Below are 25,312 nucleotides of genomic sequence, written 5' to 3'. Positions count from 1 at the left end.
TCTGTGCGGTGTTTAGTTATCGGAGCATTCTTTGAAAGTCGTGAATAGGGCCACCGAGTACCTAAAGCCGTGATATTCCCCCACAAAAACTTCTTTTAAATAACCGGGGATAGGTACATGAGCAGAGTGAATGCTATTACGAACGCCTATTACAATGCTGAGCGAATAGGAAAATCCATAGATGGAGAATTGTGCCGCGTTACGGGTGCTCGGGCGCAGCCAATCCACCGTTACCCCAGCGGTGACCTTGACCCGCATCGTCTGTCTCGGCTCCAAAGCCAAACCGGAGTGGAATTGGGAGCGTTCGAGCACTCATGGTCCAGCGCAATTCTCCACCTAAATCCATTCCTGATACACATTTGCTTGCTCATAGTCATGTAACCCCGGTAAATTCACCCAACTTTCATATTGGTCGCTCCATAGACAGATGGCCACAGAGATCAACTTAAAGGGACCCTCCCACCTTCAAAAAAGTTTATGAATTGGCATGAAAGTGATGTCGCTCGGTTCAGAAAGAGCGAAAACGAATATCTACCAAATTTCACCGAAAAATATTCACCGGTTTTCAAGATATTAGACTTTTACTTTTGTTTACTTTTATTGGGATCTCCGCTGTTTCTAGCGACTTTATTTTAGAAGTGCGGCGTTTGCGGCAGATGTTGCGCGCAAATAGCATATACCACCGCGTGCTACAAAACGTTTTAGTCAAACATTTAAAAATCGTTAGATATTTGCGCTGACGTCACACATTCAGAGGGGTATTCCTAAGCATTAGCCCCTCTGAATCAAAATGCTGCAATTTTGAAATTCAATATTTCCGATTTAAGGCATTTCTCGATGTTGTGAGTGCCGAAACCGGTAATTGTGAGCCAGGGACCCCATTTTGGCTATCTCAACTCAAATCTAATGTTAAGGTGGGAGGGTCCCTTTAAAAGGCCATTGTTGCATTCATTTAGTGGAGATCATTAAAGAGCCGTGACAGGCCACAAGTCGCGTGACATCATACGTGTAACGACCAATGACGTCGGCCTGCAAAACCCAATGGAAGCGGCTAGCAGCGTGCAATAAAACAGGGCGCTGCTTTCTAAATGTCTGTCGTGCGCCATAAGTGAATATGTTCTTTGTAGCCTGGCAACTCAGTAGCTTTTTTTAACTATTGTACTAGTATTTAATAATTTCATAATTTTATAATTGTGCTTACGCTTTATGCTGATATTAGTGATAAATCCTTAGATAAAGTAAATCGATGTGATATTTAATAGAAAAATAGCAAACTAACGCACCATTCATTCGAAAGCTGGGGAACCTACTAAAAAGAACTACTAAAATTCCTGAGGAACCAAAGGATCAAATGGGGATTAAATAGATGCCTGCTATTCCGTCGTGAAAACGGCCATTGAGGGGATTGCCGGTACTATGAGAGGGAATAGGAAAGGATTGAGTGTTTAACATTCAATGGGAGTGCTAATGCTCTTCGGACGCCCCATTTGTTGAGACGTGAATGTAAGGAGTTGCGAAACTTATAACTTGCGAAACTTATGTCAATGAGTTACCCAATAAGAGCTTTTATTTGTGCTCGCTTGGGCGTACCAGCAGATCAACAAAAGTGCAAGTTTTCGGTGTCTGGGTCGCGCACCCATCCCCTGAAAATGACACACCCTAGTTGCCCTCACATTGACAATCGTTTCAAAACCGCCATACCTGAAGACGTTATTGTCGTTAGTCGTAAAAAAGAGATATTGTATTTATACGCGATGACCAGGGACCAGTGACCAGCCAGGAAACCATTTTCGATTCGCTGGTTAGTGGTTCGGACAGTGAATTGTGTGTGTAGCTTGAATGCTCGTGGCAGAAGCTCGAAAATGTACAACTTTTATCGTTTCCAAGTAGTTTCAAAGTGAGTTTCTGGTTATAATTCACCCACATGAAGTGACAACAATTTCTTGCACTAGTTCCTCGTTGTGATTATTGCCTGTTTCCTGCTATAAAGGCCATTTGGTTCAGATTGTGTTCGGAGGAGCCCAGTCACTGCTCTGGCCGGGCCGACCACACCAGAGCCGGTGACCTCCTAGCTCGCGCCCCGCGCCGCCCCGGCCGACCGCCATGCATTCCTCTCCGGTCCCGTGTCACGGCCAATTACAGCGGTACACGTTAATGAGCCGGGCCACACCTCGCCTGACGTCTTAATAGGACCGCCTACAGTCACGTGACCTCAGAGTGGACGCGGTGCACGGCGCGGCGTGCAGTCACGTGGGCCGGCCGGGCTGTAATTTGCCCACCTCCGTACGGCCGGACAGCTTCATCGCTCTGGGTGGGGGTGGGGGAGGGGCGGGAGGGGGGGGGGGGGACGGCGAGGCGCGATTGGTCACGGCGTCTGGCGGCGTCCGGTGACCGGGCCGGCCAATTACGGGGCCGGGTGGGCCGCCCCGCGGCACTGCGGCGGCCGGCGGCCGGGCCACACCCGACGCCCGCCGAGGTCTGCGGGGTCGAGACGGGACCTCCTTGCCGTCCACAGGTTAGGCCGCTTCAGTTTCGTCAGAGAGAAAATGACTTTTGTCTTTAGGTAGCGCGATTTACACGTGTGCAATATGTGGAAAAAGACGACCTTAGTTGGTACAGTTAAATGCCTTAGGCATATGCAGCTATTCCAAACGTTCGAAACAGTTTTGTTGCCTGTTACGGGCTAAGCGTGGGTAGTGGGTACAGCAGTAGAACAATTCGCCTCGAGATAAATTACCCTTATACACAAATTTCTTCGAAAATGGTTTTGATTTTTTCCGGACTTGAGCAAGCGGGTAGGTACAGGCGTGTTTTACGCGTCATCAAGATCAACATTTAGATCTGTTTTTTTTTTTTTGGGGGGGGGGCACTTCACGGAAAATGGCGAAATAGGGAAATACGAATCCAGCATTGTTGATTGCAGGAGACAAAAATTTCTACATTTTGAGAATGATGTAATGCTTATTCCTCTGTTATCGGTTACTATTGCTATGCACATAAGAGTTTTATTACGAGGCAGGATTGTTAATAGCGTTCATTTCCAGTACCTATGCTGGTAGAGATCATTCAAGCAAGATATTTGAGCGATTTAGACTCAATTTATCATGGAGGAACTCATCGATGGACGAATGACTGCATTGCCAATGTGCTCGGTAGGCGGGCATTGCAGCTGTCCATCCCAGTGCAGGTGACGGACAGACCTGGGAAGTGGGAAGGAAGGAAATGGAAAGAGTATAGCGATGGAGATGTCCATGATTTGCTCACTCGGTAATGGCTCAGTTTCTTAGGTTACCTACGGGTTCATCATTTCATCAGTGCTCGCAAATAAAATTGATTTGTGAACAACTCTGAAACGAAGCATATCAAAGTGAAGTGGTTACTGGTCAGCCATTTCTACACATAACGAAATATGTTTACCTGCTTCGATAGCATGCCAAGATTACTTCCTATGCCTCACGGTACGGCGGAAAGTCGGCCATTTCAACCCGACCAGCCAATGAACCGAGTTTGAGCCAAGTGCCCTATCATGACGTTCGTGTTATGGCCGCCTCACGCGTCCCATTTGTGTGGGATCGAGCCATAAGTCCCCGATCGGTGTCTACGTCACACATGACGGCAAACTGAAGGCAACCATAACACGGCAACCATGCACTCTGGAGCAAGGAGGTTGAGTCATATGGAAAATGAAGGGACGGAGTGATTTCTTCGTGCGTAGGTATGATAATAGAGTAGGGATCTCATTTTGCTGCCTGTGCATATTACCTATGCTAGGACGTTTTTGACATTTGGTCGGTGGACATGTGTCTTATCTGTATTGATGGGCTGTTACAGAGGCGGATCCAGCTCAGAGTTTTTTTTTTTTTGGGGGGGGGCAAACCATAACAATTTATCGATTCTTTTCATGCCTCGTCCATAGGCGTAATGTTAAAATTATGCCGTTGGGGGGGGGAGGGGCAAATGCCCATTTTGCCCCCCCCCCCCCCCTGGATCCGCCACTGGGCTGTTAGCTGGAGGAGAATTAGACGACTCAATATTTCACCGTTTCTCGAGCATCCGCTAATAAAGAACCCATGTCTTGTTTGTCTAATTGGACGTCTTGTTTCCCAAATTAGGCACCTGTCTGTCACCCGCGCTTTTGGGCTGCTACCACGACAATGCATAATTGAATAAACGGACACAATTGGCATCACCTCCCACGGTTTTTAACATTTCAACGACGAATCGATCACCAGTGGGGCCAATGTTGTTAGTGGGTGCCACCATTCTCTTCTATAGATAAGTCGGCCAGCTAGCTATTCGAGCACGCGAGAACAAGAACGTGACGAGTCGGTGACGACTGATAACTCACTCCATAGGGAACAAGAAAACTAAAGATGTCAATCCTTTGATAGGGAAAAAACATAAGGCTGGCCAATAGCCAGCAGCATGGCCAAAAGAAGCTCGATAAACGGTTCTGGGAGCCAAGTCCAGTTCAAGGACCAGTGTCACTTAGTCCACTCCTCCCCTCCCCTCGACTGCAGCCTCACCCGCGTGTCACACCGCACCGCTCGGTCAGCCACCGATGACGTCTTCCGGGCGGCTGACGGCGGCGCGACCGGCGCCTCTCTGATGACGGCCTCACGCGCGGCGCGGTGGCGGCGGCGGCGGCATCATGATGCCGTGCTCAGCATTGGACGCGCGTGTCATAGCGTAGCCGTCGAACGGCTGGCCGTGAGCGCTGGGATGCCGTTTCTCATATGGTGCCGGTACATTACGACCGATGGGAGTGGGAGCGGCACGTTCTGCCGCTGATCGGAACGGAACGGAACGGAACGGAACGGAACGGAACGGCCACCGGCGAGGGCGGGTGAGGTCGGGGGGCCGACACGGAAGGCTGGAAATGTGGGAGGGAGATGAATGAGTGCAGGGAAGAAATGTGAGGAGTAGGAGGAAGGAGTGGAATCAGGAGGGAAATGAGATGACCACGGAAAGAGGTAGGGAGAGGAGTGCCGTGAGGGGTTAAAGGGACCCTCCCACCTTAACATTAGATTTGAGTTGAGATAGCCAAAATGGGCTCACAATTATCGGTTTCGGCACTCACAACATCGAGAAATGCCTTAAATCGGAAATATTGAATTTCAAAATTGCAGCATTTTGATTCAGAGGGGCTAATGCTTAGGAATACCCCTCTGAATGTGTGACGTCAGCGCAGATATCTAACGATTTTTAAATGTTTGACTAAAACGTTTTGTAGCACGCGGTGGTATATGCTATTTGCGCGCAACATCTGCCTCAAACGCCGCACTTCTAAAATAAAGTCGCTAGAAACAGCGGAGATCCCAAAAAAGTAAACAAAAGTAAAAGTCTAATATCTTGAAAACCGGTGAATATTTTTCGGTGAAATTTGGTAGATATTCGTTTTCGTTCTTTCTGAACCGAGCGACATCACGTTCATGCCAATTCATAAACTTTTTGAAGGTGGGAGGGTCCCTTTAAGGAGTGAGGAGCAAGGTTGAGACAGTGGAGGAAGAAAAAGAAAGAGAATGAGAAAAGTAGAAGAGAGAAGACCAGGGAAGCATGTTCAATCGAGAGAGTCTCTACATTTTAGTTATGTGCAGAATATAAGCCGTAGTCGGTTTGCATTGAGGTAAATCGCTTATTAATGTGATATAACGGTTCTTTGACCATAATTATCAAGCATTGTCTCTTTCACTTTGTTAACCCGCGCCCTGGTGGGGGGGGCTATTTTTTGCCCCCCCCTCCAGACTTTTCGATATATCTCCAGAACCGCTGCGCCGATCGTCACCAAACTTTCAGTACCCTCCCGGACATCAATTTTACACATGGTGACCAAAAATTTTTCCAAAGGCTATGATAGGTTGGCCGGAAATGACGTCAGAGTGACGTCATGTTCTGCCGTTTTCGACCCAAAAAAGGGTCTCGCGGGAAGAGCTGTCAGGCCTATAGCTTTGCAAATACAGAAAAATGATAAGGACATAAAAGCTGAAGAATTGACAGGGCTACAAAACTGCTATCTCGGATTTTTGAAATTTTTTGATTTTGACCCCCAAAAATCAAAAAATATTTTTTTTTGGATATAATGATCGAAAAATCCAAAAAGTTTTTTGAATTTCGCAAAAACCGGAATATATGTGATAGTCCTTACCACCTTTCATCCACATACCAAATTTGAGAATGATACCTCTTTTTTTGGCGAAGTTATAGCGAAAAAACTGTTCAAAATTGATGACGTCAAATTTTCAAACTCAATTTTTAGCAGTTCTAGACCCCATAGCGCAAAACAAAGACCACCATTAGACTCCCCGTGACGAGCTGCATCGAATCAATACCCATTTTATGCAAAACTATCAACTTTAAAATTTGACCTTTTTTGGCCTGACCTTGACCTGACCTTGACCTGAACTTCACCAGAAAGTGACCTAAGCCGTACCTGATAGCCTTATAACCAACACCATTGAGTTGGAAATGAAAAATTGGCCATAAAACATGCATCACACAACCTTAGTAAAGTTGGGCTCATGTGACCTGACCTGTGACCCTTGGTGACCTGACCTGTGACCTGACCTGGTATTGTCAGTGACCTCTAATAGCAACATATCTACTAGGCAACCGACGCCCTATCGCTGATTCTCGACAAAATGCGTTTTCCTCGGTGTTATAGCGCATTCCCTAGAAGACCCGTGAACGGTGAAACATTTCATCTTTGACCTGACCTGTGACGTCATCGGTGACCCCGAGGTCAATGAAATTTGATTTCCTTCGACAAATTTGACAGGCCTTTCGAACGCCGTTTGAATTTTGCGGATCCGTCCAGTAGTTTCGGAGATACGAGGGGGGGGGGGGCAAAAAATAGCCCCCCCCCCCACCAGGTCGCGTTATAAACAGACCCCACCAGGGCGCGGGTTAAAGGTAGTGTGCCACCTTTGAAAGATTTCCCATTTTATTTTTCTTAGGATAAGAAGCTTCTGTTTTTACCTAATATCGCAAAAAAAATCAAAAATGGGCCTGGAAAAGTGCCTTTTTCGCCTAAAAGTTTATCGGTTTTTCGATATGTATAACAACTATAGTGGGCTGAGCTGCAAACAGGCGTCGGCAACAATCGCGAATGCGGCGCACATGTGACAATAAGCAAAGGTCATTATAGAGTTACGACGTACGGGAATGAGTTATCAGCTGTCTAATCGTAGACAACACAATGTCGAGCCTTAAACTGTAAGCCTGTATTGGTATTGTTTCTTTTATTTGGCTGTCGAACATTATTTATGGTTTGAAATATGATTTTATGTAAAATAATTGATATGAAAAAGCCGTCTCTTAAGTTATGACCCCCATTTCACCACACGCAAGTGGCAGAAATGACAATGATCAGCTGACGCATTTTTCTTGGCCGAAGTCAGAGCGCGCGGCCCGACGCACCACCACCGCACCACAAAGTATGAGCAGAAGCCGCGCCCAAAGCCAGGGCCCCGGTAACGTGAGGTAGCCGAGTCGGTGCAGCGTGCGCTGACCCAAGCCGGGGCCGCAGCTCTGGGCGCGGTCTACCGCATCCCCCCGGGCTATCACATGACACCGGGAGGACGCGCGGCCCCGGCTTGGGTCAGCGCACGCTGCCCCGACTCGGCTACCTCACGTTACCGGGGCCCTGGCTTTGGGCGCGGTCTACCGCACCACCTAACAGGCGTGTTCGAAACCGCAGGAGATGATGATGAACGGGTTTATCGAAACTTGATTGGATGAGCATATCGGTAATAGCGATTTCAGTGTGTGCATTTATTGTTCATAGTGGTGTGAAATGTGGTTGGGGTACGACCGACAACCCGTCGGGGCGAATTTCGCACTGGGGTACTCAAAATTTGAAGAATTTAAGACGTTTCCATGAGTTTTGAAGGTATGGATAATTTCTAAAAATCCGGTTCTCCCTATCTGGGCCATTAACTCCATACGGTCCAGGAAAGCTGGCACACTACCTTTAACCCGCGCACCAACTTCGTACCGACGGGGGGGGGGGGGCGGATGACCGCCCCCCCTGAGATCTCGAGAACGGAGCAAGATAGCGACAAGCGGTAAACGGCATCGGATACGCACGGCCAAGATCTACAACTTTTACTAAGGTCATTTTCAGGTCAGGTCAAAGATGACGTCACAGGGGTCGAAAAAGTCAAAATGGCGGCGTTAGATATGGAGAGAGTTTTTCTCGAATAACTTTCGAATTAGTCAAGATAGGAACAAACTAAGGGCATCATCGTGATCCTCTCGTCAATCCGCATCGAATGATATATATGTGGACCTCGAAAGGTCAAGGTCAAAGGTTGACCTCAGGTCACGTGACCTCGAGGTCATCATGTATATCATTCGATGCGTCTTGACAAGCTGAACACAATGAGACCATCCGCACGGCTGTATCTTGTTCCTGTACGGAGTTATTGTCAAAAAACCGCTGGTGACCTTTGATGACGTCACATGACCTTACAGCTGCCCAACAGCAAAACAGACCTCATGGTAGTGAAGGTTGATCGTATATGAAGTCATTTATGGTTTATGGGGCCATTCCGACCCGTTTTAGTGGTAAAAGCAGGGAGTTAATTTTTCCCCCATTGACTTATAATGGGGAGGTTGCGAAATTGACCTGACCTTAGGTCATCGATATCAAAATTCCGAGATATACAAATTGTAGCTAGTCTAATGACCTAATAACATCCTGCGACTTTCAAAGACCTCCGACATCTACTGTAGCTCTGGCACGGTGACAAAGTTGCAAAAAGGTGACTTGAGGTTGGGTCATTCAAAGTGACCTGGTGACCTGACCTTTAAAGGTAGGAGGTTCAAACTTGCACACCATGTGTAAAATTGCTGAGGGAATAGTCGTACCAAATTTCGCGGCGCTACGCGCCGCGGTTTTTCCGCTATTCGTGAAAAACCTCAGGGGGGCGGATATCCGCCCCCCGTCGGTGCGCGTGTTAAGCGAAGGCCAAATTTGACATCACTTTTAACCCGGCCGGGCCCGGGGGGTAATCCCAACCACCGCAGCCCGGGGGGGGGGGGGGCGTTTTTTCCCCCCTGTCTAACTCCGTAAATAAGGGAGCTACGGAAACAAAAGCGATACCAAACGAAAGGTCCTTACAAGACGATTCTAATGCACCTAAAATTTTTGACGTCAGGTCAATTTTCAAGGTCAGAGGTCAAGGTCAAAGGCCAAAACCGGCACATGTGTAGTGATCTCAAAGTAAGCCTCCTTCTAGAGGACGGCAGGCTGCATCAAACCGGCAAAATTGGGTGTCAAACGAAAGAAGAGAATCTGAGGATTCTGAAAATGTGCTCCAAATCAAAGGTCAAGGTCAAGGTCACGCTCAAAATTGACCTCAAACTTGGCACTTTTTCGCACATCTTGCGTGCTAGCTTCCAAGATGTTTTGAAATGTTTTGAGGCTTATCAGTTCCCTATTTGTGGTTCATCTTACGATACAAGGCTGCTCAAAGGTCAAGGTCACAGAAGAGTATCCCTGCTAGAGGCTATTTCACTGATTCAAGTTAGTAATAATAAATAAGATAATTTTGCCATCCGGAAGCTCTAAATGAAGGCTTAGAGGAAAATAGATGCCAGATTCGTGATCAGCGGGTACAAATCCATCATAAAGGACCTTTTATGTGTCAAGGTCAACCAGAGGTCATTCGAGGTCACATCCCAGCCAGCAATTTCACTCCGGGCCCAAGCAGGCTAAAGTGCGGCTTGCCCGAGATTTTAGTCGGGCTAAAGTCGGCTAGGGCTTGGGCTAAAGTCGGCGTATGACACAAAAACGCCGACTAAAGCCCATGCTCTGCCGGAGGTATGCCCGCTCTGCGAGCTCTGGACAACCGTAGTTAAACCCTAGTTGAGCGACGATTGGCGGTAGCCCGATGTAAGCCCGACCAAAACGTGACTGGCGTAGAAATGCGCATGCGTGAACAGCCGATCAAGCATGGCTAAACTCTGGCTTTGCTGCAATTAGCCAAAGGAGACAGCCAGCTTGATCAGCCCGCGCTCCGCCCAAGTTGAGCCTGTTTTGGATGCGCGGGCGGATGACGGGCTGAGCTGCAGCTGGCCACACTTGGGCATAGCTGCGGCATGCCCAAGCTCAGCCCAAGTAAAAAATGCATTGGTTTTTATCTAAGTGGGAAAACCCAAGCTAAGCCCAAGCTGCCCGACGTTTGCCATAGTTTAGCCCAAGCGAATTGCTGGCTGGGATGAGGTCAACATGAAACTTGACCTTTTCCGAACAAAATATATATCATTCGACGCGGCTTGACGAGGCGAATGCGATGGTACCACTGCCGTAGCTCTAGGACCATTTTTGTTGAAGTTATTTGCGAAAAACTAAAACCACATTTCGGGGTCGTTGACCTGACCTCTGACCTCAGGTCACCAAAACTATTTTTCTATTTTTCTCTAGGTCAAATGCTACACAGCCGTGCTCGTAATTTGTCTTTATCTCTAAAACTCTATTTTTAGCAGCTATTTGAAGTTTGCGTCTGTGACGCCGAAGTTTGCAGTGCAGGAGTCTAGAAAATGGACCTTGTGACGTCATCAAGCGGGCTAGGTCCAAATTTGTTACTTCAGAAGATGTCAAATTGATGGGAGAAAAGGTACTGAAAGTTTCGCCTTCCTATCCCTAAGCGTTCGGGAGTTATCGCAAATATTCGCCAGGGGGGGGGGGCGAAAAACGCCCCCCCCCGGGCCCGCGAGGGTTAAGAATCGTAACTTTGAATTTAATTAACCTGAACATCGGAATGACATTTTTTTGCATTTTTAAAATCGTTTTCCCCGTTTTCACTAAATCTCTTTGTGAATCGCTTTCATCACTAAAGCAAAAATAGAGTCTGCTTTGAAGAATGTGAATACCTAAACGGTGTATTTATTTTGGTTAAACAGCTGAAAAGTAGAGATTTTATCTTACGAATAAAACTTAAAACGAATCAAGCTTTGAGAATTATTAACCGGGATATAAAACATTTTGACCTTTGCTATTTTCCTTTAAAAACCGCTTGAGACTGAAAATGAAATGCAGTATTATTTGTCATGCCAGAGCTTTGGCTGAGGTTGTACCGACAGCCACCAACGCCGTGCAGGTATGGCATCTCCACCATTACCTACAGCACTGAGGAACAATGGAACAAAAAAAAAAAGAGGAACAATGGAACGCCAGAGAACATATTTATGGTAGGTGTGGTCAGTGGCTTATTAGTCAGTGTGATCTCGGTATGGTCACTGCCAGCATGTTCAATGATGGCCATCACCATCCCCATAGAGGCGTCATCACCACACTAACTGCAATGTGGCAACACCCTGCCGTCGGGCCGACCGGCTCGCTCAGAGCACCGTGCGGCATGGGGCGGCAGATGGCCTCGTGAGTCGTGACACGGGGCCCTCTGTATCGGCCACCGGGCTCGGCCAGTAGATCCTCCGCTCCACTCCCACACAATTACCGAAAATATATCATGCCGCTATATATCACCCAGTCGGTCTAATCGTGGGAGCTATGGCAATTACAATTAAAGCGGAAACAAGAAACAACTCTGAGAACAAAAGGCTATTCATATCGCCATATTGTGCCGTAACTGCGTGGCCCGTGCGCTGATATTTGAGATCATATTTCCTTTCTACTTGCGGTGTCGCTCGGCCACTGAGCAATCTAAAGCGTCTCCTCGGGTATCGTGTTAAGTGGGTGCTTCTTTGGTGGAGGAAGCACGGTGGCTTTGGAAACGGGACCGGAACGCTCCGCGCGCCTCGCCGAAATGAGAGCGAATCGAGCACCTGGTACAATTGCGGTCACGGTGCCGCAGTTAGACAGAAGAACGATATCTAGTGACTGGTGCTATTTCTGCTCTGTGGTTTCCAGTCTGCTATTTGCTGTAACCTGTGGTGATGTTTGTGGATGACGCGGCTGGAGTCCAATCCACTTAGCACACCCACATTATTATTGTTTGATTTCATTTGTGGACCGTCTATGAACCTTCTTTCTATCGACTCTCAGAAACACTGGCAATAATAGCGGGACTTGTAAGCCTGTTCTGTTTCCACCGATGGTTCTGTTTACCATTCTGCGGCTTTGATTACCATCAAGCTGTTAGAGCGCTCCATTATTAACTGCAGCCTCGGCTTCGGGCAGCGGCCGGTAACAGTTTGCCAAGATTCGCCACCACCATGTTTCTGCAGCTGTCCGAATGTTGACTGGAAGCCAAACAGAGCCGAGCCGCCTCTTCTCCTCAGTTTGGCGTCTGCCTGTCGATAGCGCAATCACCGCTAAACAAACAACCCGGCGTCGGTTTCGCACCCCGGCCCGGTCGGCGGCGACGGCGGTGCGAACGGCCGTCGCGCGGCGGCGGCGGCGGCGGCGGCGGCCAGCGGGCGGTTTTTGCAGGGCGGTGGCGGCGCGCGGCACATGCGCATTAGAGGCGCCGCCGGCCGAGCCGTGATCCGCCGGTGCCTTGTCATTATTTCGCCGCTCACACGCCCGCTAAATAACTCAATAGGCTCTGGGCTGCCGACCGGCGCGGCGCCGAGTGCCGTTTGCCGGGTGGTTAGTCTCCGGGGCGGGGGCGGGGGCGGGGGCGGGGGCGGCGGTAACCCACGGGTATCGTGGAAGCCCTCGATGGTGCTGGACGACGCGGTGCCGCAGTAAATGAGATTATTCATAGAAATCCGCCAGTCTAAAAGAATGCATTACTGTTATAGCTAAAAGTTATAACGTTATCTTCAAGGGAGCTTGCCTCTGCTCTGAGATTCCTCGCCCTTCCCGCCTGTTTCATCTCAATTAGGCATACTTCAGCTAAAATACTGCAAGTAAACTTAATTCCCAGTGGATGAAGTAATTGCAAGAGACGTATTCCCTCGTTACCCACAACCAGAATGGAGGTAAAATTCAGCACCGACTTAACCCTAAAGGGTGGCCGGGAGACGAGATGACCGCGCCAAGTTTCCGGAAGCCAAGGATGAATGAAGACATTATTATAATTAACTCGAAGCGTTTATCATCGTGACCGGTTATAAGTGCGCCCAGATAATCCATTACCGACTTAATGGACGTGGAGCTGATGCAGCGCCGCCTTATGTCATGGCATAAAGAACCGCATAATCGACCGCTCTTTTTACACCATAAGTGCAAGATGCAGGTTTGGAAAACACCCTGTGCTACACGCCTGTGCATTTATATTAGGCGGACAAAGCGCGCCGCCGTTCCGAGGCCATAAACTTCTGGCCGACGGCTGCATACCTGGACGGCCATTTCTGCCATTGGGCCGCACTAAATTCCGCTAAATGGACAGACTGATTAGCATTAAGTGGCCGCAGACTGTGGGGCGGCGGCGGCGCGGCGGACCGGGGCAGCAGCCGACCGCGGAGACCGGTCGGCGTCACCTGTAGCACTGCGCGGCACCGGACAGTATGGAACGGATAACTGGACAGTGCAGCACGGAGACCGGCCAACGCGTCACCTGTAGCACTGCACGGCACCGGACAGTAGGGAACGGATAACTGGACAGTGGACAGTACAGCACGGAGACCGGCCGGCGTCACCTGTGGCACTGCACGGCACCGGACAGTATGGAACAACCGGACGGTACTGGACTGGATACTGGACGGACACCGGACGGATATCGGACGGATATCGGACGGATATCGGATGAATGCCGGATGTGTACTGGACGGCTATTGGACGGTTAAAGCAAGGCATTTCGATTTTTAACGGGGCGGCACCGAACGTCACCTCAATGCATTGCATTATAATCGTTCCACGCCGTATCACACCCTGTCAAACCACGGCACACTGCATAGAAACAGGTTACAGCTCTGACCACCACATCTCATGAACGCCATCAGTCACCCCCCCCCCCGACAGTCAGACTCCACCAGCCCCCCATACAGCCATCCACAGCCATCCACAGCCATCCACAGCCACCCCCGGCTCACACTACAGCCTCCGACAGCCGCCCTCAGCCGTCCACAGTCTGCCCTCAGCCGCCCACAGACGCTCACAGTCGCTCACAGCCACCCACAGCCGCCCCCAGTTCACAGTCCAGTCTCCCTCGCCGCCCTCAGCCACCCACAGCCGTCCACAGTCTACCTCAGCCGCCCACATCTACCCCCAGCCGCCCACAGTCTACCTCAGCCGTCCCCAGTCTACCTCAGCCGCCCACATCTACCCTCAGCCGCCCCAGCCGCCCACAGTCTCTCCGGAGCAGCCGCGCCGGCGACTCATCGGGCCAATTTCCGCGGTCGGCCGCCGCGGCGCACCTGGCGCAGCCGCTTCAAACGCGCCGCGCGCCGCAAAAACGCCACAAAAGGTCGCGCCGCGCCGGCCGACACTTCAAAATTGATAATTAAGTTTTAATTGAGTATAGGTGACAAACGGTTTAGTGCGAGCCGGTATGGCGCCGGAGTTCATTGGCGTTGTTAGAGACGCCGGGACGGGTTCGATCGGTGGGCCAGGGGAGGCGAATGGTCTCGGGTCGATCTCTGACCGTGCCGTGCTCTCATCAGAGAGACTGCGCCTGAGAATGGAGCAAGAGCAGTGACCTCAGCTGGTAATCCGAGTTGTTAGAAGGTCGTTACGGCGAGCCGTTTGTGGTCTCGGGTCGTCGCCGCCCGGCCATGGATGGAAGGACATGAAGAGCTATTGTTCCTGCCCACCGGTTCCTGGTACAGCGTCACGGTCAGTTGAGACTCTCATCAGCTACTGGATTCCGTTCTGCCACGCCTCATGACGCCAGACCTACTTGTATCAGTCAATTTCACTGAGCCTCAGTCAGTCCATCTGTCTGTCTCGGCAAAAATTACGGCAGGATCCTGGTAGTGTACCACTTCCATACCTTCTGTGAGTCTCATTTGCCCGTTCGTCCCGTTCTCACATTCCAGCGTCCCACATTACACCTGTTCTCCGGCTGACGGTTCATCTCTCCGCCTCTCCCACATCTCTCTCAGATGGCTGTGCGCCGTGCGGTAGGTCGGTCTCGGCGGCCCGCCCCCCGGCCCCGCCCCAGGGCCCGCCCCCGTCGGGCCGGCCCGGCCGCGACCGTCGTTACTCGTGACTGATATCAGGGCGCCGCGCGTCCGTGTCCGGTGCAGTTTCCGATAATTAGGAGCGGCGATCGCTCGTTAGAGCGGCGGCCGGCGCTGCGCCGATTACAGAGCGCGGCGCGTTTGAAGCCGGCCGAGCCGCCGCCGCTTCACACCTAAGGGGACAGCTACAAATATGAAGACGTCAGCTGGCCTGTGAACCGGGCCGGACGGCTGAGGGAGGTGGCGGGACGGTCGGCAGGGATTAAACAATCACCGGTGGGCGCGCGGCCGCCTGTCGTCCTCCGTCGGCTGATGGCCAGGCGCCTGGACTGATGGATGGCCGCTGTTTACGCTCTTTAGAGGTGAGGTGCGTGGTTTGGGAAGAAAATCACTGAGCGGCGCCGTGATCAGAGATGATGGCGAGAATCAGACGCCCGAATTTTGTTTGTTTTGAGGACAGACCCGGGACGATAAATGCAGGGACAGGGTGACTTAGCCCGGTCAATGACGCTTATCCAATTGGAAAGTATCCAGTGTCACAGTGGTGAATGGGACCAGGGCTTGTGTCACCGTGTCCCTAAATGACATAGCTACGGGACCAAATATTATTTATTATTGTTTATTTTCAAGCGGTGATTTTGTCCGTCATTTGGTATGAGCCTGTGGATGTGGAAGACGCAACAAATGAGCTCAACTGAACACTGACTGAGTTGAGACATTATAAACGCGCATTTAGTATGAATAAGGTATCGTTTTTTTCATATGTCAACTCCGCTCGTAACCTTCATGCTCAGGAAATTACGAAACCACTCTCAAACGCTCAAACACCGGATTAGTCTCGAAGAGCCTGAGCGTCTAAAGTTCAGTGGGTCAGACATGTGAGCAGTTAATATAACATCCGCATATATTATAGCTCCGCAAGATAACATCTCCCATTGTGCGCTGACAAGTAAGTTGCCGTAGGCTATGCGGCACAGCATACCTCCAGGCGTTTCCACTACTGCCATCTAGCGGCGGAATCAGGAGTGACGAATGAATACCTACATATACTGATGCTTTCTTTTCGTTCGTCGTTCTAGGTTATGTGTTATAAATGGGAAACAATAGCTTATGTCACCGGAAAATAATCTAAAAATACAAAATGGTTAGATACTCCAATGTAAAAGGCCTCGAATCGAGTCACCTGTTCTATGGACGGGCTCACAATTCACCCAAGAAGGTTATCATGCATAAGAAATACATGAGAAAAAGTAAATCACTCTACTCCATCAACAAGGAAAGCGTGGACACATGGACGGGTACGGATATTGCCGGTCCGGGGACGGATATTGCCGGTTCGGGGAGGGATATTGCCCGAGTCAAAGCGGTGCATGGCGGCGACCCGAGCATGGTGCCACATCCGTGGCCGCTCCGGTGTCTGAGCGGCTGCGGCGGCCGCGGGGGCGGCTGACAAAGTGGTGTCATTTGTCGCTCTGACGGGTGTCACCACCGGTCGCCGACGGGCCCGCCCCGCCGCTCGCGCCGGCCCGCCGACAAATGGACTTCCGGTGCAGTTCGCAGGAACGGTCGGACGGTCGGACGGCCAGCAGGACGGCGTCGGGAGTGTGGTGACGTGTGCACCGGCCGATTGGGTTTGAAAAGGTTTAGCCACGATGGTAAATTTTTCTCGGAAACAAGAGAAATATGTAGGTTCACCTAGCTCTCGTCCTAAATGAAAACATTTTTGTTACGAGAAATTGCTTTTTCTTTCAAAATGTACTTTTTGGAGACATACTTCAATATTTTGCTAGTTGTGTCATACCTACCTTGATTGATCAGGAATATCACACCCACACTTTTCGTTTGATTATACTGTGGATATGCGGTCTTCTTGGGCACTACCGTGAACTGTTTCTCACGATCTATACTGAAAAATACTGCAGAGGTCACATCACTATCTTTTGACAGAATGAAAACTGTCTGTCTGTACAAAATGCTTCTTTTGGTATAACTTTCGGGTAAAATTAAGAAAGCTTTTGATCAGGGGACTGGAGAAGGGGGAAACGAAGTCACTCCCTTCAATTGAAAAGCTTGGGCGGTGGGCAACTTTGATGAGCCTTTACATAGTCGCGTTTGACGCGTGCTTCAGGCGCGTCGGGTCTGAAGTTGCGTTGAAGTTGAAGCCTGAACCTGAGTTCTCCTTCGCATTGCACTCCACCCTGTCGTTGGTGGCCTGGCTTGCCCTCACTTCTTCCGCGAAGGCACCTCTCAAAGTAGTAAGTACCTATACAGGGTGGACCAAAAAGGATAGAAACATTTTGAACTCGCATAAAATATGTGTTATTGCATGCAGGCAGTGTTCGCCACGGGCCCCAAAATCCCCAGCCCAGCCCGGCCCGGGCCCATGGGTTCAGAGCCCGGCCCAGCCCGTAGCCCGCTCTGGCAAATATGTCCAAGCCCAGCCCGGCCCGGCCCGTCAAAATAGCAATCTAGTTATTGTCTTAGTCTATTGCTATAATAAGCATGATTGATTACACTATTTTGAGAACAATTCAAATTGTATGAATATGTATTAACATGGCAATCATGACTCCCTTCTTTTCAATGAATATAATCATTTCAAGTAACTATGGCACAAATTTTAACACTAACAGCAAGCACCTCAGTCAATTAGGTCATGATTACACACCTATAAAAAGTTTACATGATTATATTAACTACATTCTATGAGTAAAGTCATCTTGCAAGCTGATGTGTGTGAACATTATCATGCATAATTGGTGACTCTAATGCATACTTGAAGGAAGTATTAGCAACTTACTCTATACTTCCCAGCACTTACCAGCAGAAAAAAATGCTTGACTTATGGGAATTGATGAATCTGTCTGGGATTGACCTTGCTGTTAAATTCACTCCATTGATGCTGCAATATCAAAAGCCTGAGAAAGCATACAAAATAGGTGACACTAGCTTTAGCACTGTCTTCCAAAAAAGAGAAAATCCATCCATTTACCAGCAAAACTGATTTAATCTATTTTCAATTCATGCCCACGTGTCAACCGAATCTCTGTGGACAACTATCTGCTGCTTTTCTTGCTATTTTATGTTAGGCTCTTTTTAAGATATGGATATCGCTAGCAGCGTAAGCAGAAAACATGGTAAGCTTGAAATGTCATTGGGTACTTTTGCGTTTTTTACGCATCATCATCATCGATTGAAAACAAGCGAACACTTCTTGATTGTCGCAGCTGCGGCAGGTAACGATTTTGACCAATTGTATAATAAAACATATATGATCAAGTTTTTATTTTGTTTTTCGTTCGAGTTTTCAGACTTCGTGATTAAGGTTTTATTTTTTATTTGTTTTATTTTGTTTTTCACCTTGATACTTACTTAAAAACGTATTTATTTGATATACTGTTGTGTATACTACCTAGATGCCGCCACATAAACATATCGCCGCCATGATTGCAAATTTTGTTGAGAAGGGGCCGGATTGTTGTTGTGTGATTTATTTTGACAAATTTATGGACATTTAAAGAAGCTTTCATCGCGAAATACTCTGTAGAATTCCTCGTTACTTACAGTGTGTTTCGTGAGTATCCTTTTAAGGTTCTGTTCGTTAAAAAGCCGTCGGTGAAGGAAAAAAGACTGTGTTGGAATTGTCTCACTATCGCCATATATAAGTGTTAAACTTAATGTAGCCCTGTAGCCAATCATTGTTGAGTGGCTTCTTAGTTTTTGGAGTTGTAGTGCTAAGTAAGTTATTCTGATAACTACATTTTAACTTTTTTTAACAAACTAATGATGCTAGAGATTCTCTGATCTTTTTGGTTGCGGAATTTTATGAAAACCCTCCTATGTGTGACATGATGTGATATTGGATGATTCTCAAGATTCCCAAAATTCAATATCAAGTAAGTTTTCTTTCGCATTGCTTAAATTTGGTTTAGTTTTAGTATTTTCCCAGTGGGTTTTCTTTGCATCAGTTTCCAAATTTTCTTAAATTGACATAAGTCGCAAAACCCATAGTCCACAAACCTCTTGGCCCGGCCCGTCCATAGCCCGTTAACTAATGATATTTGGGGGCCCGGCCCAGCCCGTAGCCCAGCCCGGCCCATGGCCCGTTGGGCTGGCCCGGCCCGTGGCGAACACTGCATGCAGGTGACTGAAAATGATACCAAACGAGAGTACATTTCGTGGAAATTCATAATGACATCTCTCTCATCTGCTTTCTCTCGTTTTCATTCTCCCACAGCAAATGTTCGAAGAGGCCACTTTTGCGAGACAGGCAAAGAGCGGCCCGCCTGGCTGCTGACGCGATAGCCCGATGACACATGTCCGCTGGTTTGGCTCGCACAGCCTTGGTGATCACTCTCTTCAGGTAACAGATGCCTTTAGAACCTTCCTTGTAGACCTGGCCTTGAGATGACCCCACAGGAAAAAAGTCCATCGGGGTCAGGTCAGGTGATCAGACAGGCCAGTTCCGACACGCACTGCGGGATATCAGCCGGTCACCAAAGTGGTTCTCGCTCCACTTGAGCGTTGTTTCGCGATGTGAGGAGGCGCACCGTCTGGCTGGAATCACATGAGGTCCATGAGACTGCCATACTTCGTTTGGGCTCACTTCAACAACTTCTTTAGCGTCGCTTGGTAGCGCTTTTGGTCATCAGCCACGGTGTTGTCGCTCCCATCCTCGAACCGAAGTGGAACTGGCCTGTCTGTCTTCTCATCTGACCTATGGATTCCTTTCCTGTGGAGTCATCTCAAGGGCCAGGTCTACAAGGAAGGTTATGTAGGCCTCTGTGAACTGAAGAGAGCGATCACCAAGGCTGTGCGAGTCATACCAGAGGACATGTGTCATCGGGCTATCGCGTCAGCCGGCAGGCTGACGCTCTTTGCCTGTCTCGCAAAGGTGGCCTCTTCGAACATTTGCTGTGAGAGACTGAAAACGAGAGAAAGCAGATGAGAGAGATGTCATTATGAATTTCCACGAAATGTTCTCTCGTTTGGTATCATTTTCAGTCACCTACATGCAATAACACATATTTTATGCGAGTTCAAAATGTTTTCATCCTTTTTGGTCCACCCTGTATGCGCACACCTTTACGAGCCTGTATTTGCAAAAGCCTTACAAAGTCATTTTACACCGAACTGTGTAGTGTGCACTGTTCCTCATCTTTTATGGGACTCCCTTGCCAGAGCCCTCCTTTTCCTATAGTGTGATCATTTAGTCCAAACCAGTTGCGGGCAATATCTATATAGTATTTTCCTGGCGAAAATAGTCATTCTCTTTGCTTACCACATTGAAACACTGCTGCGTTGTAAGCAAATAGAATAAAATTGACTTAACTGAACGCATGCGCCCATCTAAAGTGGCTTTGCATAGTTACAAACCATAAAGAGTGCATCATATTCATTGAGACCCACTTCAGTCCTTTTCAAGCCATGCAGTGTTGTAAGGTATAAAACAACAGGACTATATATAAAACAACCCGCCTGTACTTGATAGTATAGATAATCTCGAAGGAATGCGTAATAATTAACTATAACGAATACATCACATATAACATCAGTAAAATCTGAGCGACGTACATAAGTTGATTACACAGAAGCAGCATATAAAAATGTAACACAAAAACATTTTCCATTTGTGGATGTCAACAAGGCATGCCGATGGAACATGAAACATCTGTACTACATATGTACTACAGAAACAAACAGTATTTGAAAGGAAGAGACATTTAGGTGCTTGAATCAGTTGCGATTGAGTATAGAGGAGTATGCGTTTGCACATTTAGATTGCAATGAGGACTGAGAAGTGGAGACGCTATTAAAGGCCACAACTGGAGCTAGGGCCGGAACCCCCGGAGCCACTGAAACCGGCACATTTCGCTCGGAGCCGGAGCCGTAAAAAATGTGGCGGTCAAGCCCCCACACAGATGAAAAATTAAGTATAACCAAAGTATGCGAAATGAAGACATGATGCATTGCATTGTTTGATGTAAAATGAGGACGCACTTTGAAAAAAAATACCGGTAGGAAGCATGTACATCAAAATGTCATCATCGAAAAATGCCGAGAAGATTGCTCAATAGAAATTAGACAACATAACACATTCCCGACTCTGGCTACGCAGTACGCAGTATGATAGTTACATGCTGATAGAAATAGCTGCTTCAGCATTTAAATTTATCAAGTTTTCAGACGATGTAAGGACAGCGTTGTATGTCTGCCTTTGTGATATCTTTGAACGGCACACTGAACGACACACTCCGGCTGCCAAATGGATGCGAGTGGCCGGAATCAGAGCTGCGGACTGCGAGTGCATTTCGTCTGAAACCGGAGCCGGATCAGTCAGAGCCCGTGCATTTCACCTGCATCCAGAGTCGAAAACATGCTGTGAAAGGTAGGTATCTTACTTGAGACCGGAGCCTGAGTGGAAATACTCTATCGGACTCGGAGCCGTAGCAGCAGCCGTCCAGGATCAAAATTGTTTCGTCTCCAAATCCTTGCTGACTGCGACAATGAAGTGTGAAGCACCTGATCACTCGTTACACGTCTGTAATCGGCGCTTTGGGTGTTGTTAGTGGTATTTTTTCAGGTAGGTATGTGAAATTTGCGGTATACAGATTACAGGAGCCTCATGTGCCTGTGTGGGATGAATGGTGTCGGTGGATATTACAATAACGGTCAAACTGCAGGTTAGGATCTATGCTTCCGCCTTCCGCCTTCCTTCAGATTTCGTGGAGAACTAGAGGTTAGATCAATGATCCAGTGGTAAACTGTGCCACGAGGAGCATATACATCCATAGTTGAAAATGTTTATTAATTTTTCATTCTCTTCCCATCAAAATAAAATTGGCCAATACCTACAAAACAGATTGTTCTATAAACAGCAATTTGCACAGTACCACAGAGGTGGGCGAAGCCCGATAATTTCTAAAATTTAAGTTCTGAATTGTGATAACAATGGATCACCTAGTCACACTGTAAATGCAAGAAACTGCTCCTGTAAGTAAAATCTCACGTCCAAGTTTCGACAAAAAAAATATTTGGACACATGTTCTGCTGGATCTACGACACTTCGACTTTAGAGCCCGGGTTGCAGTTGCTTTAGCGCTCGATGTGTTGACACTTTTGTTTGATTAGAGGTGGCAAAAGGTGAACATTTTTGGAACCAGACTCGAGGCAGAGCCGACTGAGACCGTCTTTCTAGAACCAGTCAGACCCAGTCTAAGCTGGAATCGGAACCAGCCGGACACATTCCCCAAAAGTCAACGAATACAAACGTAATTATGTGTATCATAAGGTAGGTACATGAAGTAAAACAGCCTCTTTTCAACTGGGAATACCTATGATCCACAGAGTGCAACCAACATAATATCGGAGCAAATGATTGTTCTCTTTCCATTCACTTTATATTTGCACTCAGGTTTAGTAAGTAAGAAGTATGTTTATGGTAGGATCCGGTTGGACCCGTCATAAATTTCCAGGAACCGGTCTGGACCCATATGAGTCCAGACCGGTTCCATAGGCCGGTTCTTCGGGTCCACATTTTGCCATCTCTCGCGTGGCTGGTCTGCTGTTGGTGGTAACAGTCATTGGCAGAAATGCTAGACACTAGCTTTGAAATCACCCTGGTCCCTGACAGTACATAAATCCTAGATGGGATGATAGATGGGATGATGGGTCATGCCTTCCAAACAAATTATACCGGACTTCTAAAAAGTCAGGCAAATTTATTTGCGGATAGCGGAATTCAAACAATATTAATACGAAATTATGTAATTATGTGGCGGCGCACCACCGACTTTACTACATTCTTGAGGTCTTAAAGACTTCTTAGGTTGTTCCGGTACACCTGGGACAGGGGCCCGGGAACGATTTTCAAGTTGGGGGGGGGGGGGCAAGCCTAAAATACCTAACATGATGCATACCTATGAAGCAGTGACGTAGCTAGGGGTCTAAGGGGACACGTAACCCCCCCCCCCCATCGGTTTCGAGAGGGCTTACGGCGCCATTTGACTGCTGAGAGCTAACAATGGTTATATTTCGACTCAGAAGGGCCCCATGGGGCTCGTTAGAGCACCTCATGGGCCCTAAATAACCACACTAAGATAACCATAAGGGCCCCATGCCGACTTCTGAGGGCCTCTTGCAGATTTTAAGGGCCCCTCGGTGGTCTCCAAAGGCCCGTTACTGGCCTCTGAGAGTTCTTACCGACCTATTAGGGGCCAGTTCTAGGGGCATTTCCCGCCTGTGATGGTCACACACTTATTTTTCTGAGGGCCCCAGAACGACAACTGTGGGGGCCCTCATCGGCGCCTATGAGGGCCCACACCGGTGTCTCTGAGCGTTTCACACCCCAAACTCTGAGTGTCTACACCAGTGCCTATAAAAGCCCTATGTCGGCGGCTCTGAGGACCCAACAGCCAACACCTGCGAATCTAAAGGCCACCTACTGGTGACTTTTGAGGGCCCCACACCGGTGACTCTTGAGCCCTGAGGGTCCCACCGGTGTCTGACAGTACCATGCCGGTCTCTAAGGACCCCATAAGACTTCTTCTGCCGGCCTAAGGGCCCCTTGCCGGTCACTGAGAACCCCCTGCCGGCTTGTAGAGGGTTCGCGTCAGCAGCTCTGCCTCTAAAGACCCCACAGGCCACACCCGTCTGTAACGGCTCCACGCCAGCCTCTATGAGGGCCCACAGCACGCCTGTAAGGACCCTCACCGGCGCCTCTGAGAGAATCACACTAGCACCTCTGAGCGCCCACACCGGCAACTGCATGGCGACCACACGGTCCACCCTCTAAAGGCCCCTTACCGCCGGCTCTGAGGGCCCTACGCCGGTGATTCTGAGGGTGCTACCGATAACCGAAGGCACCACACAAGCCCTTAGTGTCGCTGAGCTTTAATCCCATACCGGCCTTCCGAGGGCGCCACGTCAGTGTACTCATTGCCCCACATCCCTCCCTCACACCTGGAGCGGGTAAACTGTGTTATACCTATAGCAACGAGTTTACCACTGTTTTACGTTATGTATTTCTCAAAGTTGACTCAAAATGGTCCAGTATAAAATCTGGCCTGTCAAACTTATGGCCAAAGCCAGGCCCAAACCAAAGCGGGATGACAAAAGCAGATGTTGTCAAATCGATACTGTATCAGCAGAAACCATTCAGATGGCTAGGAAAATGCCGTGTGTTGATGTTTATAGATGTATAAAGGAAACAAGAAGGAAAGAAGTCCGGAAAAGGGAGGAAAGACCCTTTCACGCTGCCTCAATGTTGAGGGGGCGTCGCCCCCTCGGCTCTCAAGTTGGGGGGGCAAGCGCCCCCGCTGCCCCCCCCTGTTCCCGGGTCTATGACCTGGGACTTCAGGTGGTCTTACGGGGAAAAAAGTCCGATGGGGTCAAGTCCGGGGAGCTCGCCGTCCACAGGTGTGTCTCGAACCTCGAGATCACGCGCTGCCCGTATTGCTCCCGCAGCCATCCCCGGTTTTCTTTAGCAGTATTGACCGTGGAACCATTAGCGCTTGAGTACTTTCGGATCTCTGCTCATCCTTATCTGCAGGACCCTCCAAAACTTCACCAGGGCCACCCCGTATCGCTGGGCGTTGACAGTCTGGGTAGCGCATCTCTCAGACGAGCGGCGTTCGTCGGGGTCCTGTTCCTTGAACCTGTTGTTAACATTTCCTCGAGTCAGAAACTACTTGCCAACAATGCTGAAAATTACGCTTCGAGATGGTGCTCTCTTTGCCTTGTATTTGCGGAACTTTCATTTTGCAACGACCGATTTAGTGTGAAAGTAAAAATGCCTGAGTTTTGCTTTTTCGTCCCTAGACCACAACCTTATTTTTTTTTAATTCAACAAGCATGGTATCATATAAATATAAAAAACCGCTTTCATTCCATGTGCCTTCATCTCGAACAAGCCCGGCGCGGGTCAGTGGGGCGATCGCCGATGGTCGAAACCCCCTCAAACTAGAGCACTTCACGGATAGGCTTTTTAGGATCCGGCCCGGCCCATATCCGGCAAGTCATATCCAGATCCGCCCATTATCCGCCTTTCTTTGAATATAAGAATCCGGCCCACCCATGGCCCGTATTGCAGCCAAACTTCCAAAAAATATCCGTAATAATCCGTTTCACCAATAACTGGTTTCGCCCAAAACTGGACTAACAAATTCAATCTAAGGGACCAGACAGCCATACATCTCACAGACCATCATGGTTCCAAAAACCATGCTTATAAACCTAAAACCACATGAAAATCACCACATTGGTAAACTAGGTATCAATTTTT

This window comes from Amphibalanus amphitrite, unplaced genomic scaffold (assembly GCF_019059575.1).
Source record: "Amphibalanus amphitrite isolate SeventyFive unplaced genomic scaffold, NRLGWU_Aamphi_draft 002003F_arrow, whole genome shotgun sequence".
Classification (NCBI taxonomy): domain Eukaryota; kingdom Metazoa; phylum Arthropoda; class Thecostraca; order Balanomorpha; family Balanidae; genus Amphibalanus; species Amphibalanus amphitrite.
The sequence above is the reverse complement of the archived record's forward strand: the minus strand, read 5'-3'. Positions refer to the sequence as shown.